This window comes from Anomaloglossus baeobatrachus, chromosome 6 (assembly GCF_048569485.1).
Source record: "Anomaloglossus baeobatrachus isolate aAnoBae1 chromosome 6, aAnoBae1.hap1, whole genome shotgun sequence".
NCBI classification, from domain to species: domain Eukaryota; kingdom Metazoa; phylum Chordata; class Amphibia; order Anura; family Aromobatidae; genus Anomaloglossus; species Anomaloglossus baeobatrachus.
In genome coordinates, this window is record NC_134358.1 from 277,101,372 (window position 1) to 277,118,607 (window position 17,236).

Below are 17,236 nucleotides of genomic sequence, written 5' to 3' on the forward strand. Positions count from 1 at the left end.
ACCTCTGCCTCCTACTCTTCATCTGGCTCTTGTGCATCCTCCTCAACAACCGCCGGTGTCCAACTGTCGACATCATTCCCCAGCTTGGATCTCTGCAGCACTGCCTTAGCTAAGCTGCAACACGCTCTACTGAAGCTCATCTGTATCGGTGACAAATCGCCCAAGGCACCTGAGCTTTTGAAAGCAATAACTGAGCAGACAGATGAACGGCTTGAGCCATTGGACCTCCGTCCAGGGATGTTAGTGTGCGATAATGGTCGTAATCTAGTGGCGGCTTTAAAGCTTGTACACTTTCCTTGTATGGCCCATGCTGTAAATTTAGTAGTTCAGCATGTTTGAATAAATACCCTGGGATACCAGACTGTTATGATCCGGAACCATGGAAGACCCCCATAAATCATTGGTAAAAGGTGACAAGAGCATTGGCAACTAATCAGGCCGCCATCCCCTTACTAACCATCAACACTAGAAGTAGCTGAGGGGTGAACTAACATCCTATGCACCGCGAACCCAGCCGGAGCACTAGCTATCCTAAAGGAAGGAAAGCTAAATAACTCTCTGCCTCAAAAAATAGATAAAAAATAGCAAGCCCCCCACATTCAAAGACTGCGGTGATATAGGAAAACATAATACACAGATAGATGATAGGATTAGCAAAAGGTGAGGCCCCCCACTGACTAAAATAGGAAAGGACAGGAAAGGGGCTGATGGTGGCCAGAGAAAAACCCTGCAAAATTCCAAATTCCTGATAGTAAAAAAAGGCCCTCAGATCGCACGATCTGCACTCCGTCCTATATCAGGCTGTTGTCATACCAATGAACAGAAAACAAGAATCATTACAAATTCAAAAAGCCACAAACACATGGACTTATAGGAGCAATACTCCAAACATAACTGCAGGGAGTTTCCCAGCTGAGCAACTGAGAGGGAAGATCCCTGCATGCAAATAAACTGTAAGCAACCACAGCAAAAGACAAACTCAGATAAGAGTAAAAGAACCAAACAACAAATAAAGAGCAAAGCACTTATCTGGGGTAGATTTGATGTTGAGCAGAATGAAGCAGGCTGGTTAACAAAGAACAACTGACATCCAGCATAGCCTGCTATCAGACCAGGATTTAAATAAGCAGAGAGTTAGCAATGGAAACGCCCATTGCTCAACACACCTGGTCTATGTCCAAACCATTCCTGGCCACAAGAGGGAGCCTCCCAGCAGCCAAAGCATAAATGACATTCACAACACCAGACCTACTTACCAAGGAACGACATATTAGCGCACATTTTTGCAAGTAATTTCCCTCTTTTGCTGGCCTGGCAGCTTACACTTGCCTCATCACAGACTAATAATTGACCTCCCTACAAGATGGAATTCAGCCTATCATATGTTGGCCAGGATCCATGAGCAGCAGAGGGCAGTATCCCAATTCCAGCTGGAACATTCCTGTCAGACGCAGCTGCCAGACATAAGTACTGTCGAGTGGGTGTTGATTGCAGACATTTGTCCGGTTTTGGAGTATTTTGATTACTGTACCAACATCGTGAGCAGTGAGGATGCTGTTATCAGCATTATCATTCCACTGCTTTGTTTATTGAAAGCCTCTCTGGATGGTCTGACTGACCAAAGTGTTCATGCACCCGTGTTGTCTGTGAATCCAGACTTCACAATGATTGCTAGTTATCAGCACAACCTCGGCCAACAAGCTCAAGTCACCTTTGCTCAGCATCATGGGGATGAGGATGAAGAGGATGATGAAAAACAGGAATGCTTTGAAGTTGGTAACCAAGGGATTGACAACCCAAGCTTCAGGGCTGTCCAGCATGGATGGCCTGAGGAGGAGCAGGAGGAGGAGAGAGAGACTGAGGAGGAGAGGAGGTTTAGGGAGACAGAAAGTATTCATAGCAGTGACACACAAAGGTTTCCAGTTCGGAGTCTGGGACACATGGCACAGTTCATGTCACACTACCTTTCTCATGACTGTCGGCTAGTCCACATTTTGGCAGACAACAAATACTGGTTATGTACCTTCCTTGACCCACGCTGCAAAGACAAATTCACTTTGCTACTTGTGGAGGCAAATAAGGATTGTACTACGGAAACATTCAAGAGGGCTGTAGTGGAGCAGTTGATAAAACGATTACCCTCAGATCATGCTGGCATCAGAGGTAGCGTGTCATCTCACGCTACAGGATTACAAGAAAGGGCTACGTATAGTAGGAGCAACACAGGCGGGGGACTATTGTGCCAAAACTGGTCCATTTTCCACAAACCATCAACTGCGAACCAGATACCGGTTGGGGGAACTATGACAAGGAGGGAACAGTTAAGTAAGATGGTGAGGGACTATGTAGGTGACCGTATCAGCACGCTTTCCAAGTCTACTGTTCCCTTTAACTATTGGGTTTCCAAGCCCAACACTTGGCCAGACTTCGAGTCATACGCTTTGGAAGTGCTTGCTTGCCCTGCTGCGAGTGTGTTGTCTGAGCGTGTTTTCAGCTCAGCAGGGTCAATAATAACAGATAGTCGCACACGACTATCCACGGAAAGTGCAGACATTTTGATGATGATTAGAATGAACTATAGATGGATTGCCCCAGAGTATCTCAGGCCGCCTGTTAACAAGACCCAATAATAAGTGTAGCCACAAAATTTGGATTTCTTAAGTTCAAATAAGTTCCATTGTTTCTCATTCAAGACTATTTTGTCTTCTATCATCTAATGACAATGCATGACTAATGTAACTTGTTATGCCGCTGCGATGTAATTGTTCGGCCCAATCACCCAGGGCAATATTTTTCAATCCTTTGTACATTATGCACTGACACAAGCACTGTCGAGACTACACTGTCTAGAACAATTGGTCAGGCAGTCTCTATTTGTGTTCTTTATTGATGCTGTGCTCCATGGTGAGTTACACATGGCTAGAAAAACCACAAAGAACAATATCAACAAAACACCAAAAAGGAGCCAAGACAAATGATATGTGCACACACAGAATGTGGTGAGCCTTCCTCATAAAGATGGCTGCAGCCAAGGTGCAAGATGCTGATGTCACAGCCACTCAACCTCCACACTAGAGGGGAGGGGCGGCTGCTTAGCATAAGACATGCACACTAATAAGGCTTGCACTGGGAGCCCATCATATAATGAGTGAAATGCACAGTGTCTGAACTGTAACCTATAAATGGCGCCAGAAACCCAGGTCAGGCGGGCTAAACAGCACTATATAGGTGCCTCTCGCACGGATACACGAGACGCACAGTGTATGAATTAAGGCCTATAAATGATGCACAACACCAGGTCCAGGCGGTTCAGTTAGCACTATATGAGTACATAACACATGACAGGCTCACCATTTAACTACCTGAATTCAAAAGGTCCACACACATCCTGCAAAAATAAATAAAATGTGCCATACCTCAAATAGTGAGATATTAGTTTATCTTTTTTTGAATTCAGGTGGTTAAATGGTGAGCCTGTCATGTGTTATGTACTCATATAGTGCTAACTGACCCGCCTGGACCTGGTGTTGTGTTTTTTATAGGCCTTAATTCAGACACTGTGCGTCTCGTGTATCCGTGCGAGATGCACCTATATAGTGCTGTTTAGCCCGCCTGACCTGGGCTTCTGGCGTCATTTATAGGTTACAGTTCAGACACTGTGCATTTCACTCATTATATGATGGGCTCCCAGTGCAAGCCTTATTAGTGTGCATGTCTTATGCTAAGCAGCCGCCTCTCCCCTCTAGTGTGGAGGTTGAGTGGCTGTGACATCAGCATCTTGCACCTTGGCTGCAGCCATCTTTATGAGGAAGGCTCACCACATTCTGTGTGTGCACATATCATTTGTCTTGGCTCCTTTTTGTTGAGTTACACATGGCTCCCTGCAAATCAATTTTTTTTTTAGCTCCTTGGCATGTTATGCCCTATTGCTTATCCTAGCATTTTTTTTTTAATATAAGCTCTTGGGAGCTGTTGGGAGTACCTTGTGATGCTTTGCTGCATGGTGTCTGAACCACTACACCCTAGGGGAACTAAATGTATTAAACTTCTTGGTATGATATGCCCTTTTGCAAATCCTACCAATTTTTTTATTTAAAATAAGCTGTTGGGAGTACTTATTGATGCAGCGCTCCATGGTGTCCGAACCATTATCCCCTGGGGAAACTGAATGCATTAAACTCCTTGGCATGTTATGCCCTGTTGCTTATTCTACCTTTTTTTAAAATAAGCTGTTGGGAGCTCTTGGGAGTACCTTGTGATGCTTGGCTACATGGTGTTTGAACCATTCCCCCCTGCGGAAACTGAATGTATTAAACTCCTTGGCATGTTATGCCCTGTTGCTTAACCTACCATTTTTTTTTTTTTTTAAAATAAGCTGTTGGGAGCTCTTGGGAGCACCTACTGATGCAGTGTTCCATGGTGTCTGAAACATTATCCATTGGGGAAACTGAATGTATTAAACTCCTTGGCATGTTATGCCCTGTTGCAAATACTACCAGTTTTTTTTTAAAAAAAAGCTGTTGGGAGTACCTACTGATGCAGTGCTCCATAGTGTCTGAACCATTATCCCCTGGGGAAACTGAATTTTTTTAAATCCTCGGTATTAGCTCATGGAATAAAGCCTGAGTTCCAAAGTGAAACAACTGCCACATCTACCGTGCTGCATGCTTCACAAACTGCGGTCTAGGAAGCACCCGATGATGCCTCCTGCTCCCAACCTGCTGTTGGTAAGATGCAATCATCATCAACGACATCAGCTTTCATGTCCCAGCGTAGCGTTCATTTGTCCATAAAACATACATTTCTGAATCATTTGAAAAGAATTTGAATAGAGGGCCACTGGAGCCGGTGTTGTTGGTGGAGGAGGAGAAGGGCAAGGCCAACACCCAATGGCCACATTGGCAATAGCACTGTAAAGTGTTATGGAGTACGTATTCCAACTTTCACACTACTGATATAGGGAACGCAGAAAACTACAAATGACTGCCATCCCTCCCCAATGTATGTTACAGGGCCCACCTGAGAGCCCTAAGAAGTCTAAAGCCCACTTTACACGTTGCAATCAGTTGTACAATCGCATTTGCGATGTGACACGCCCAGGTTGCATACGGGATCTATCAGATTTCACGTTGGTCATTCATTTGCTGTCACACGAGCATTAGTAGTCTATGTTAAATTGGTCAATTTTGTGTGCGATCCTTTAGATCATGTGTTCTGTGACGTATGCATTGAGCACCTTTTTTTTTTTTTATTTATTGACTTGCCAAGCGTGTGTAATGTGGGATGCGTTTTTACTATGTCATCTGCCATTCAGCTCTGCTACATGGCCGCTAACAGCAGACACAGACAGCCATGTAGCAGAGCTGAATGGCAGATGACAGCAGACACAGACAGAGCCGCACTGTCAGAATGAACTCGGGTGAACTTCACCCGACTTCATTGTGATGCTGCGGCTCTGTCTGTGTCGCGTCCTGATTAGCGGTCACCAGTGAAGACTCACCGGTGACCGCTAATCCCCTGAGTAACTGAAGTTAGCAGCCCTCTCTCATATACTCACCGATCCCCGGCGCCGCGTTGCACGGCATTCACACTGCTCCGGCGGCTTTTACTGTTTTGAAAAAGCCGGCCGCCCATTAAACAATTTCGTATTCCCTGCTTTCCCCGCCCACCAGCGCCTATGATTGGTTACAGTAAGACACGCCCCCACTCTGAGTGACAGGTGTCACACTGCACCCAATCACAGCAGCCGGTGGGCGTGTCTATACTGTGTAGTGAAATAAATAATTAAATAATTAAAAAAAACGGCGTGCGGTTCCCCCCATTTTTAAAACCAGCCAGATAAAGCCATACGGCTGAAGGCTGGTATTCTCAGGATGGGGAGCTCCACGTTATGGGGGGCCCCCCACCCTAACAATATCAGCCAACAGCCGCCCAGAATTGCCGCATACATTAGATGCGACAGTTCTGGGACTGTACCCGGCTCTTCCTGATTTACCCAGAAAAAAATCCTTTATTAGAAATAAAAACACACACATATACCCTGGTTCACCACTTTAATCAGCCCCAAAAAGCCCTCCATGTCCGGCGTAATCCAGGATGATCCAGCGTCGCATCCAGCGCAGCTGCATGGAGGTGACCGGAGCCGCAGCAGACACAGCCGCTCCGGTCACCTCCACACAGCAAATGAACACAGCCGCGCGATCAGCTGCTGTCACTGAGGTTACCCGCGGCCACCGCTGCATCCACCGGTGGCCGCGGGTAACCTCAGTGACAGCAGCTGATCGCACGGCTGTCTTCATTTGCTGCATGGAGGTGACCGGAGCGGCTGTGTCTGCTGCGGCTCCGGTCACCTCCATGCAGCTGCGGTGGAAGCGACGCTGGATCATCCTGGATTACGCCGGACAAGGAGGGCTTTTTGGGGCAGATTAAAGTGGTGAACCAGGGTATATGTGTGTGTTTTTATTTCTAATAAAGGATTTTTTCGGGTGTGTGTTTATTTACTGTAACTTACAGATTAATCATGGAGGGTGTCTCATAGACGCCTGACATGATTAATCTAGGACTTATTGGCAGCTATGGGCTGCCAATAACTCCTTATTACCCCGATTTGCCAACGCACCAGGGTAAATCGGGAAGAGCCGGGTACAGTCCCAGAACTGTCGCATCTAATGTATGCAGCAATTCTGGGCGGCTGTTGGCTGATATTGTTAGGGTGGGGGGCTCCCCATAACGTGGAGCTCCCCATCCTGAGAATACCAGCCTTCAGCCGTATGGCTTTATCTGGCTGGTTTTAAAAATGGGGGGAACCGCACGCCGTTTTTTTTAATTATTTAATTATTTATTTCACTACACAGTATAGACACGCCCACCGGCTGCTGTGATTGGGTGCAGTGTGACACCTGTCACTCAGAGTGGGGGCGTGTCTCACTGTAACCAATCATAGGCGCCGGTGGGCGGGGAAAGCAGGGAATACGAGATTGTTTAATGGGCGGCCGGCTTTTTCAAAACAGTAAAAGCCGCCGGAGCAGTGTGAATGCCGTGCAGCGCCAGGGATCGGGGATCGGTGAGTATATGAGAGAGGGGGATAGACTGACATGGACTGAGAGTGAGGGACAGAGATAGTGACGGACTGACAGAGATTAGTGCATGACAGACATTGTGAGGCGCTTCAGAACGCAGCTTTTTAGCTGCGCTCTGAAGCAGACCTTTTTTAAGCTGTGGTGCAGAGCGCACACCTGCGCACATAGCATCAGACAACAAAATCGTATGAGGGATGTCACACGTTACAATTCACTAGGTTCGTGCAACAAAACGCTCAATTCTAGAGAATGATACGATGTGTTTGCGATCAACGGTTTTGCGTTCAATCCTGATCGCATGTAGCTGTCACACGCAGATACCTCACAAACGATGCCGGATGTGCGTCACTTACAACTTGACCCCAACGACGGATTGTGAGATATATTGAAGCGTGTGTAGCGGGCTTAAGATTTTAAGATTTGAGGACAGCCAGTGGCCCTTCCTACATTTGAGCAGAGGACTGCTGGAGCCGGTTGTGCTGGTGGAGGAGGAGGAGGGCAAGGTCAACATCCCAACGGGCACATTGTAGCTGACCTTTTAAAGTGCTGTCAAATATGTCCCAAAAAAGAAGGTGTGAGAGAGACACAAATATAATGTATAAGTTACAGCCCTTTCTAATCGACAAAGAAGGAAAAATGTAAAAAACGAAACGTGTGAACAATACATATGCTAAAGTTTTGTTTTTTGGAGGTCGAGGCTTGATTTGATGTTTTATTACAGTGATTAGGAACTAGAAACTGTTTCTTAGCAATTTCCCCTCTTTTACTTTGGTTTGAGAGTTGTTCTGGTGACTACATAAATGCCGCGTGCTGCTCTGACCACGTTATTCAAAGACACCTGAAATGCAGTCAGGCACCTTCTATAGGCTGTGCCCATACTGTTTCAGCCTTTTCCCATCCATGTCAGCCTTTTCCTCAGTCACCACAGGTCACTGACAGGTCCAAAGTAAAATTATTCTGGTTTCCCATAGACTTACATTGAGGGTCGAATATTCGCGAATACTCGAATTGCGGCGAGGTATTCGTTGGATATTCGTCGAATCGAATAATAGGGTATTTGATCATCCCTATTAAGTACAGTAAGTCACATAAAATCCCAATAAAAAACATTTATTTTGTGTGTGTAATTTTAAAAAATGTTTAACTGCTTCAAGACCGCCATCGATATATAAACGTCGGCTGTTGCTGGGCTTAGGGGAGCCGACGTTTATCAATGGTCTGCGGTCAGGAGAGTTTCCGCTGTAGAATGGTAATTCTGCCCTGAGACATCACCAGGATCTGATTGGATCAGGTCCTGGTGATGTTAACCCTTTACGATCATCAGAGTGCTGTGATCAATAGTGATCACAGCACCTAGAAGTTTCAGAGGTACAGAGAGCTGCTTCTCTTACCTCTCCTGGGTCTCCTCTGTCTCAATCATGGAGGACCTGAGGGTTGTCATGTCAACAGGAGGTTCACATGATGACCTCCAGGTCTGCCATGTATGGTGGCCTGTCAAACTGAGCCTGCAGCAGGGTCTGATAGGCGATCTGAAGCCTGACACTGCCAGTATAATGCATTGCTATTCTGCATGGCAATGCATTACACCAGCGATCAGACTAAGAAATGTGAAAGTCCCATATAGGGACTAAGTAAAAAAGTTATTAAAAGCAAAAAAAACCCTTGCAAAATGTAAAAAAAAACAAAACAAATTATACCCAAAAATATTTATTTCTATAAAAACAAAAATAAACAAAAAAGTACATGTATTTGGTATCAACGCCTCTGGCCCAACCTGATCTATAAAACTGTCACTCTATTTAACCCCTCAGGGAACAGTTTTAAAAAAAATCATCAAAAAATGATTTTTCATCATACTGCAGAAAAAAAAATGGAATAAAACGCAATCAAAAAGTTGAACATAAACAAAAATGGCATTAGTGAAAACTCCATCTTGTCCCGTAAAAAATGAGCCAGCACACAGCTCCATCTGTGGAAAAGTAAAAAATTTACAGCTCTAAGAATACAGCAATGCAAAAAAATTATTTTTTCTAAAAAATTGTTTTTGTTGCGAAAAAGCGGCAAAACATAAAAAAAGACATAAATGTGGTATCGCTGTAACTGTACTGACCCGAAGAATAAATCTGTGTTGTTGCTTACCAAACAGTGAACGGCATAAAAAAAATCACAAAAAACAATTCTTGAATTACTGTTTGATGTTAATTCTACCAACCAAAAATGAAAATATAAAACGATCCAAAACTGTTATTTGGCCGAAAATGGTACCAGTAGAACCCTCTACTTGTCCCACAAAAAACAATACCTCACATGGATGGCTCTCCAAACATGACATGGCATCTACTATCTATTCCAGACAATAGTGCACTCTAAAATTCAAATGGCGCTCCGTCCCTTCCGAGCCCTGCTGTGCGCCCAAATAGTAGATTTCCACCACATGAGTTATTTGTATTTTCCTGATACCCTTATGAAAAAAAGCTATCTAACAAAAGATTAAACATGTGCACAGCAAGTTGTTCATACATTGCTGTGCATTATGTTTATCCAGAAACTTTCTGGAATCCATATGAAGAAGCACAAAACATTTTCAAAAAAGTATAGGAATATGTATTTCAATATAAAAAAATTGGTGTGCATATGTTCCCTCATATGTCACTTTGTTTAGCCGCTTTATGGTTCGAAAGTTGTGAAGTGGCTAAGATAAGTGACTGGTCCATTTTTCTGGCAGCTTTCACTTCAATGCCACCACTATTATATATACATATACAGTGCCTACAAGTAGTATTCAACCCCCTGCAGATTTAGCAAGTTTACACATTCGGAATTAACTTGGCATTGTGACATTTGGACAGTAGATCAGCCTGGAAGTGTGAAATGCACTGCAGCAAAAAAGAATGTTATTTCTTTTTTTATTTTTTTTTTAAATTGTGAAAAGTTTATTCAGAGGGTCATTTATTATTCAACCCCTCAAACTACCATAATTCTGTTTGGTTCCCCTAAAGTATTAAGAAGTATTTCAGGCACAAAGAACAATGAGCTTCACATGTTTGGATTAATTATCTCTTTTTCCAGCCTTTTCTGACTAATTAAGTCCCTCCCCAAACTTGTGAACAGCACTCATACTTGGTCAATATGGGAAAGACAAAAGAGCATTCCAAGGTCATCAGAGACAAGATCGTGGAGGGTCACAAGGCTGGCAAGGGGTACAAAACCCTTTCCAAGGAGTTGGCCCTACCTGTCTCCACTGTTGGGAGCATCATCCGGAAGTGGAAGGCTTATGGAACTACTGTTAGCCTTCCATGGCCTGGACAGCCTTTGAAAGTTTCCACCCATACCGAGGCCAGGCTTATCCGAAGAGTCAAGGCTAACCCAAGGACAACAAGGAAGGTGCTCCGGGAAGATCTCATGGCAGTGGGGACATTGGTTTCAGTCAATACCATAAGTAACGTACTCCACCGCAATGGTCTCCGTTCCAGACGAGCCTGTAAGGTACCTTTACTTTCAAAGTGTCATGTCAAGGCTCATCTACAGTTTGCTCATGATCACTTGGAGGACTCTGAGACAGACTGGTTCAAGGTTCTCTGGTCTGATGAGACCAAGATCGAGATCTTTGGTGCCAACCACACACGTGACGTTTGGAGACTGGATGGCACTGCATACGACCCCAAAAATACCATCCCTACAGTCAAGCATGGTGGTGGCAGCATCATGCTGTGGGGCTGTTTCTCAGCCAAGGGGCCTGGCCATCTGGTCAGCATCCATGGGAAGATGGATAGCACGGCCTACCTGGAGATTTTGGCCAAGAACCTCCGCTCCTCCATCAAGGATCTTAAGATGGGTCGTCATTTCATTTTCCAACAAGACAACGACCCAAAGCACACAGCCAAGAAAACCAAGGCCTGGTTCAAGAGGGAAAAAAATCAAGGTGTTGCAGTGGCCTAGTCAGTCTCCTGACCTTAACCCAATTGAAAACTTGTGGAAGGAGCTCAAGATTAAAGTCCACATGAGACACCCAAAGAACCTAGATAACTTGGAGAAGATCTGCATGGAGGAGTGGGCCAAGATAACTCCAGAGACCTGTGCCGGCCTGATCAGGTCTTATAAAAGACGATTATTAGCTGTAATTGCAAACAAGGGTTATTCCACAAAATATTAAACCTAGGGGTTGAAAAATAATTGACCCACACTTTTATGTTGAAAATTTATTAAAATTTAACTGAGCAACATAACTTGTTGGTTTGTAAGATTTATGCATCTGTTAATAAATCCTGCTCTTGTTTGAAGTTTGCAGGCTCTAACTTATTTGCATCTTATCAAACCTGCTAAATCTGCAGGGGTTGAATACTACTTGTAGTCACTGTATATACTAGCTGTAGTATACATCATTGCCCGGGAAAGTGTCTCTCTGTCTCTCACTCTCCCTCTCTCCCACTCTCTAACTCCTTCTCTCTCCCTGTGTGTCTCCCTCTATGACTGTCTGTCTCCCTCTATGTCTGTCTTTCTTCCTCTCTGTCTGTCTGTCTCCCTCTCCCTCTCTCTCTGTGTCTGTGTCTGCGTGTCTTTGTGTACGAGTGTCTCTGTCTTTGTGTGTCTTTGTTTCTGTGTGTTTGTGTGTGTCTCTGTGTCTGTCTGTGTCTCTGTGTGTTTGTCTCCGTTTGTGTGTCTGTGTGTATGTCTGTCTCTGTGTTTATCTGTCTCTGTGTCTGTCACTGTGTATCTCTGTGTCTCTGTATGTCTCTGTCTCTGTCTGTCTCTGTGTCTGTCTTTATGTGTCTGTCTCTGTGTGTCTCTTTTTCTGTATGTGTGTCTGTGTGTGTGTCTCTGTGTCTGTGTGTGTCTCTGTGTGTCTGTTTCTCTGTGTGTCTCTGTCTCTTTGTGTCTCTGTGTCTGTCTGTGTATCTCTGTCTCTTTGTGTCCCTGTCTGTGTGTGTCATTGTCTCTGTGTGTGTCTCTGTGTCTGTGTCTCTGTATCTGTGTGTCAGTGTGTCTCTGTGTGAGTCTGTGTGTGTCTCTGTCTCTGTGTGTATCTGTATCTGTCTCTATGTGTCTCTGTCTGGGTGTTTGTGTGTGTCTCTGTGTGTGCCTGCTTCTATTTGTCTGTGTGTCTCTGTTTCTGTGTTTCTCTGTGTGTCTCTGTGTCTGTCTCTTTGTGCCAATGTGTGTTTGTGTGTGCGTCTCTTTGTGTATCTGTCTCTGTGTGTGTCTCTGTGTGTGTGTCTCTGTCTGTATATATCTCTGTGTGTGTGTCTCTGTGTGTTTGTGTCTCTGTGTCTGTTTCTGCGTATCTCTGTATCTTTGTGTATTTCTGTTTATGTCTCTGGCTGCGTCTCTGGGTGTGTCTGTGTCTCTGTGTGTTGGTCTCTGTGTGTGTCTGTGTCTCTGTATGTCTTTATTGTTGTGTCTGTCTTTCTGCGTGTGTCTCTGTCTGTGTGTGTCCGTTTCTGTGTGTCTTTGTCTGTGTCTCTCTGTCCCTGTTTGTGTCCGTCTCTATCAATATGATATTACCTCACACATAAGCTTCTTATGCTAAGAATGTCCTTTATTGCAAGAACAACCAATCAAAGCTCCTATTAATGGCCTGTAGCATCCAGCTCCATTGACTTTAATGTAAGCAGGTTTTTTGGCGAATAACTGTGAAGTGCGAAGTTAAATTTTCCCGAGTCAAGTGAGGTGTCTGTGCAAAATTTTGTGATTGAAAATGCGATGGTGCGGATTCATTTAGTGGACATACACACACACATACACGCACACATACACTCAGCTTTATATATTAGATTAAATGTCAAGACAATAGATGCTGGCAGTAAAGTCATCACAAAATACACCAAAAGAGATGACACAAAAAACTCCCCACAAAAGAGTTGGCATTTTTCTGATGTGTCTTTCTATAGTATGAACGATGTATATTAACCAATATCGAAAAAAGGCTGTGTGTACAGTCCCTTAATGATAAAGAAAAAGTCCTCCAAAAGGAGCATTCTTGAAAAGTTTCTGTTTGAAAAACTCTTCATTAAATGCCTAATAAACCCTCTGTGATAATATCATTATTGATTACAGATAATAATATTTAACAAAATGAATATATTGAGTGAAGGTAACAAAACACAGTCTAGAAATAAAAAAGAAATGGAACGTCATTTACAAGTGCTTAATCAACAGCTTTGGTCGAACTAACTTCCTGTGCAGCAGGGTCAATTCACAAAATATTCTTTGAAAGAGCAAGGAAATGAACATTAAGATACAGTAAATGGGAAATTACATTTGAAATTCAAATTCTGAGTTTGTTAGACCCTGAAAATGCCATCCCTAATTGAAACATATACAGGACAAAAATCTTTTCTATATAAGAAAATGTGACTAAATAGCTAATTTAAAATATAGTGCTTTTTAACATCAAAAATGACTTTCATGAAGCGGGGTGGAAATTGTGATGAGATCCACACATGGCAATAGAGCTATGTTGGGCTGTTAACAAGCTATTTGCGAGGAGAAAATTGAAGCGAGTTGTCAGCTTTACACAATATTCATCATTATATTCATTGGTAAATAACATACTCTTTGAATTTCAAAGTAATATTTCTTGCTAATTTACTACCTGCATAGGAGAACATTTTGTTTTATATTACTAGATAATTTGTATTCTATCATCTGATTTCTGTTATACTGGACAAAATTCTTGTATGCATATTGTTATACTGTTGGAGAAAAATATAAAAATGTAATAGCCATAGAAGGATTATACTATTGCTAACAATATTATGTGTATGCTTAACAAAAATAATAATTTTGTAAGCAGGAATGCACAATTAAATGTTGTTATTATTGGGTATAATTGTTTATTAATTAAAAGATTTTAAGGTACAGTGACATGCAGTGAAGACCACAAACCATGTCAAAGTTAAATTCCTCAAATGTATCAAATACATTGTTAAAAATTGGGACTTTAGGTAATTATGGAAATAATAATGGTCAACATGCTTACTCTTAATTAGAGCTCAATGAGATTATCATAGCAAGTGAGGAGAAACAACTGAGGAGTAGAGTTGAGCGCGGTTCGTGGTTCGTGGTTCTCCAGTTCTAGGCTCGAGTGATTTTTGGGCTGTTCGAGATCGAACTAGAACTCGAGCTTTTTGCTAAAGCTCGATAGTTCTTGATACATTCGAGAACGGTTCTAGCAGCAAAAAGCAGGGCTTTTTACAGCTACAGTGAGCAGGAGCCATCGCTGGCAGCCTGCCACAAGCTGGTAACCAAGATAAACATCGGGTATCCAAGCAAAGCGCTTTGGTTAGTAACCCGATGTTTATCTTAGTTACGTGCAGGAAGCCCACACTTTCCCGCTCAGCTCGCTCCACCCCCTCCTGCCCGCGGCATGTACACATACATACACATACACAAACACACACACACACACACACATCCACCCCCCCCCCCCCGCCCGCCCGCCCGCTCGCTCGCTCGCTCGGCTTACCTGCGGTGATGAAGTCCCGCCATCCCGACCTCAGCGCTGTCACTGTCCTCCATGGCCGCCGCTTGTCACATCACCTATCGCTTCCGACCCGAGACTGACACTGGCGGTGACGTCACGGACCTCTCGCGATACTTGATGTGAAGGCGCCGGTCATTGACCTCAGTGACAGGGGCTGTCAGTGTGCTGGAGATCAGCGCAGGTAATGTACCTCACTGACAGCAGCACTTGTCACCCCCCTGCAGTGACCTGGGCTGACCCATTGATGTTAGCTCAGGTCACTGCACTGCTCTCCCAGCCAATGGGGAACATCCTGCTCTTCATTGACTGGGACAGTGTGCATCGTCATGGCAACCCCTTGGATTACACCAGACCTGGATTTGTTTTTCAATCTAATAAATTGGTTAAAGAGGGAATGTTTTGGGGAGTGTTTTTTCAAATAAAAATGTGTTTGTCGTCTATTTTTTTTTTATTACTGACTGGGTTGGTGATGTCGGGTATCTGATAGACGCCTGACCTCACCAACCCCAGGGCTTGATGCCAGGTGACATTACACATCTGGTATTAACCCCAAATATTACCCCGTTTGCCACCGCACCAGGGCGCGGGATGAGCTGGGGCGAAGCACCAGGATTGGCGCATCTAATGGATGCGCCACTTCTGGGGCGGCTGCGGCCTGCTATTTTTAGGCTGGGGAGATTCCAATAACCATGGACCTCCCTAGTCTGAGAATATCAGGCCCCAGCTGTCTTCTTTACCTTGGCTGGTGATCCAATTTTGGGGGACCCCTACGTGTTTTTTTTTTTAATTATTTATTTAATTTAAAATAACAGCGTGGGGTGCCCTCAGTTTTGGATTACCAGCCAAGGTGAGGTTGCCAGCTGTGGTCTGCAGGCTGCAGCCGTCTGCTTTACCCTAGCTGGCTACAAAACTAGGGGGAACCCTATGTCATTTTTTTTTCATTTTTTTGGCTAAATACAAAGCTAAGCACCCCTTAGTGCCACATGAAAGGTACCAAAGGGTGTTCCACTTTTTCTCCATTTTTTTCTCCACTTTCTCTCCACTTTTTCTCCACTTTTTCTCCATTTTGTTCTCCACTTATTCTCCACTTTTTCTCCTCTTATTCTCCACTTTTTCTCCACTTTTTCTCCATTTTTTTCTCCACTTTCTCCACTTTTTCTCCACTTTTTTCTCCACTTTTTCTCCTCTTATGCTCCACTTTTTCTCCTCTTAATCTCCACTTTTTCTCCACTTTTTCTCCACTTTTTCTCCACTTTTTTCTCCACTTTTTCTCCTCTTATGCTCCACTTTTTCTCCACTTTTTCTCCACTTTTTCTCCACTTTTTCTCCACTTTTTCTCCACTTTTTCTCCTCTTAATCTCCACTTTTTCTCCTCTTATGCTCCACTTTTTCTCCACTTTTTCTCCACTTTTTCTCCACGTTTTCTCCACTTTTTTCTCCACTTTTTCTCCTCTTATGCTCCACTTTTTCTCCACTTTTTCTCCACTTTTTCTCCACTTTTTCTCCACGTTTTCTCCACGTTTTCTCCACTTTTTTCTCCACTTTTTCTCCTCTTATGCTCCACTTTTTCTCCACTTTTTCTCCACTTTTTCTCCTCTTAATCTCCACTTTTTCTCCACTTTTTCTCCACTTTTTCTCCACTTTTTCTCCACTTTTTCTCCACTTTTTTCTCCACTTTTTCTCCACTTTTTCTCCTCTTATGCTCCACTTTTTCTCCACTTTTTCTCCACTTTTTCTCCACTTTTTCTCCTCTTATGCTCCACTTTTTCTCCACTTTTTCTCCACTTTTTCTCCTCTTATGCTCCACTTTTTCTCCACTTTTTCTCCACTTTTTTCTCCACTTTTTCTCCTCTTATGCTCCACTTTTTCTCCACTTTTTCTCCACTTTTTCTCCACTTTTTCTCCTCTTATGCTCCACTTTTTCTCCACTTTTTCTCCACTTTTTCTCCATTTTTTTCTCCACTTATTCTCCACTTTTTCTCCTCTTATTCTCCACTTTTTCTCCACTTTTTCTCCACTTTTTCTCCTCTTATTCTCCACTTTTTCTCCACTTTTTCTCCACTTTTTCTCCATTTTTTTCTCCACTTTCTCCACTTTTTCTCCACTTTTTTCTCCACTTTTTCTCCTCTTATGCTCTACTTTTTCTCCTCTTAATCTCCACTTTTTCTCCACTTTTTCTCCACTTTTTCTCCACTTTTTTCTCCACTTTTTCTCCTCTTATGCTCCACTTTTTCTCCACTTTTTCTCCACTTTTTCTCCACTTTTTCTCCTCTTAATCTCCACTTTTTCTCCTCTTATGCTCCACTTTTTCTCCACTTTTTCTCCACTTTTTCTCCACGTTTTCTCCACTTTTTTCTCCACTTTTTCTCCTCTTATGCTCCACTTTTTCTCCACTTTTTCTCCACTTTTTCTCCACGTTTTCTCCACGTTTTCTCCACTTTTTTCTCCACTTTTTCTCCTCTTATGCTCCACTTTTTCTCCACTTTTTCTCCACTTTTTCTCCTCTTAACCTCCACTTTTTCTCCACTTTTTCTCCACTTTTTCTCCACTTTTTCTCCACTTTTTCTCCTCTTATGCTCCACTTTTTCTCCACTTTTTCTCCACTTTTTCTCCTCTTATGCTCCACTTTTTCTCCACTTTTTCTCCACTTTTTTCTCCACTTTTTCTCCTCTTA